Raw genomic sequence first — 3,041 nt, 5'->3', positions numbered from 1 at the left:
TGGTGTTGAAATTGCTGAATAATGTTGCAGTATATGGTGCTTCTGCTGTTACAGTATGTATTGTTACAGGTTTGGACTGTAATTCAAAAAATTAGAAGAGGTTCAATAATAACAACGGTTATAGTTACATTACCCGTTGTTATTACAATCAACAACGGTTATATTTAAATTACCCGTTGTTAATACTTTCAACAACAGTTGTAGTACCCCTACCCGTTGTCATTGATTTTTTTGACATATTTTATTTTGGCGCAAATTTGGTGAAAATATATTACAACGAGTATATTTTAACCGTTGTAATAAAGATTTGACAACGGTTGACTTTTATTGACCCGTTGTTATTAACATATAACAACGGTTTTGTTTTGAGAACCCGTTGTCAATAGTTTGTCTTAATAAAAAATTAATTTACAAACACATACAGCATACCATACACAAACACACACAACACCAGTTCAACCGTTGGTATCCTGAGTTTATTCTTCTCTCTTCCTCGCTTTTTACATTCTCATCGCCGACCGTCGCCCAGTTTCCGACGCCCAGATTCCGTTGCCTTCCCTTATCATCCTGTTCGTTCTCTTTATCATCATCATCATTAGGTATGTTCACTTTATTTTTGTGTTTCGTCATTAGGGTTTTAAGACGATCATCTTTTTTCTTTTTCATGCATCTGTTTGTTTTACGTCTTCTTTGTTATCTTTATCATCCCGCATCATCTACTTCACTCCTCTTATTAGGGTTTAGGATTTTAGAAGCTCAATCTGTTGTTTTAAATTTTCATTCCTATTAGGGTTTAGGGTTTTAGATAATACTCTGCATGTAAGTACGTTGTTAAGTTGTTCATTTCCTATATCATTCATATTTGGGTTTTAGGATTATCATGGGTGAAAAACGGAAAAGAAGTCAAAAGAACAATAAGCCTGGGGATAATAAACCTGGTGAGAGGGGTGCTACGAAGTGCCATAGATGCCTTGCAGCTATAGCCGCTAAAGAACCGATGGAAATAACATGGAGTGAGAAGGGTTTCCCTACTGGTCCAAATGCGGGTTTTTTATCCAGTTGGATTGGATGTTGCACAAGACAGTTTGTGCCTATCCATTTAGATGATTTTAGAAATTTGAATCCAAAATTGGCGGAGTTATACTTGGCTCGTGTAAAGGAAGCCTTTATTATACCCGATGAAAGCCATGATAAGTATTTTATGTATAAGGCAGCGGATGTCCACAGGCAGTGGAGGTGTGACGTTGCTAGGGATTGGTTGTGTGTGGACAAGGCAACGGGGGAGATGCGTAAGAGCCCACCGGGAGACAATAAGTGTCCCACCATCAGTCAAGAACAATGAGATCTTTTCAAAGAGATGAGAACTACTGAGAAGTTTCAGGTTAAATATCCTCGGCTTTTAACGATTTACCTATCATTTTTTTAATTAATGAGTCCTTTATATAATCTTTTTATCATCTCATTTACTTGCGCTTTTATATAATTATTTGAAGGCCGTTAGCAGAAGAAATCGTGCTAACATTTCATGCAAGAAGGGGAAATGGTATGGTTCTAGAGGCGGTTACAGAAAGATAGAAGAGAACCTCGTAAGTAGCATGCATTATTCCCCGGCCTGTGAGACTTTATTTTTTTAATAACACTTGGACTTGCATTAATACACATTTACATGTATAAATGTTACCATGTTAATGTGTAGGTGGCAAAGGGAGTGACCAACTTGGATCGGCATGTAACTTATAAAGAAGGGCACACGCCTAAAGGATCCCGGTCGTCGCGTGACAAATATGATGAGGAAGTGTTGGCCAACATAGTAAGCATTATTTTATTAAGACGAGTTCATTACTAACTTTATTATTTTAGTCACAAATATAATTTGAAGTTTATTTAATATATTATAGGACAACGTATTGAAAGAGGTAGAAGAAGGGAAATTCACTCCCAGTGGTCGTAATGACGTTCTTGCTAGAGCGATCGGCCGACCCGAACATCCAGGTCGTTTGAGGGGCGTCCCGTTACAGGTTGGAGTAACGAAATATTATAGGACAACTGCCCCGATAAAGAAGAAAAGGAAGACTAAGTCTGAGAAGGCTGACATGGTACCATTAATTCTATTATTTTCATTTAAGTTCAATTCACATGGGTTCGATCCTCACTAGATGACAATTTAACACACTTTATATATTTTTGGAAAGACCAAAATAAGGAGAAAAATACTCCTTATTTCGGTTCACTTGGCCGAAACTAAGGAAAATTTTTCTTTTCCTAATTGACTCCAAGTTTCGGTCTGTATAAAAAGAAAGGTAGAGAATTTTTTCTACCCCAACGCTTTTTCTTGACCTAGCCTCCTCTTTCTCATCACTAGAACACAAAGACAATTAAATTTTACAGAAAATTTTAGATTGATTTCTAGCATAATCAAAAGGCATATCTCAGATCGTCTTGGGTGCAACTAATAAGCGAATATCAATTTTGATATTGTTCTTAGGCCATATTTGCTAGGACCGAAGGTTAATTCTAAATCTTTTTACTTATGTTTATGTATTTTATTTTATGACCATTGATCATCTTTATTAAATCGTTATAATCCTTCTAAATTAAGGGAAGTATACGGATTATTTCCCACAAGAGGTATCAGAGCACTAGGCCACGATTTTAATTTTGATAGTTTTCATAAATTTGTATGTGAACAATAGGATTTTCGAGAGAAAAAATTAGGGTTTCGATTTTTTTTTTGGTTCCGAAATTTTTTTGTGCCGTTTTTTTTCTTTCAGTTTGATGATATTTTTCCATTCTATTTTTCATATTATAGTTTATAATCAGTTAAAATTATCATATGAAGAATTGGTAGTTTTTGATTTAATGCAGATTAAGTTAAAATTAAATGGAATCGTCATGTTTATGATAAAAAGATTGTTTTTGCTATATAGTTTTTGGCATATAAATTGATCATGTTTATTATTTCATATGCTAATCATGTTCTAATAGTAAAGGTAAACAATTTGGTCATCAAATCTTGTTTTAGGGCATATTGCCGCAAAAAG

General features: G+C 34.9%; 1 long non-coding RNA gene across 1 annotated transcript; it reads left to right on the top strand.

Moving 5' to 3' along the window:
- Positions 1 to 1,555: 1,555 nt before the first annotated feature.
- On the top strand, positions 1,556 to 1,996 carry LOC141614798 (uncharacterized). Its single transcript, XR_012529377.1, has 3 exons — positions 1,556 to 1,586; positions 1,697 to 1,810; positions 1,899 to 1,996. It is a non-coding gene; the product is annotated as an uncharacterized LOC141614798 (long non-coding RNA).
- The last annotated feature ends 1,045 nt before the right edge of the window (positions 1,997 to 3,041 follow it).

This window comes from Silene latifolia, chromosome 11 (assembly GCF_048544455.1).
Source record: "Silene latifolia isolate original U9 population chromosome 11, ASM4854445v1, whole genome shotgun sequence".
Taxonomy (NCBI): domain Eukaryota; kingdom Viridiplantae; phylum Streptophyta; class Magnoliopsida; order Caryophyllales; family Caryophyllaceae; genus Silene; species Silene latifolia.
The sequence above is the reverse complement of the archived record's forward strand: the minus strand, read 5'-3'. Positions and strand labels throughout refer to the sequence as shown.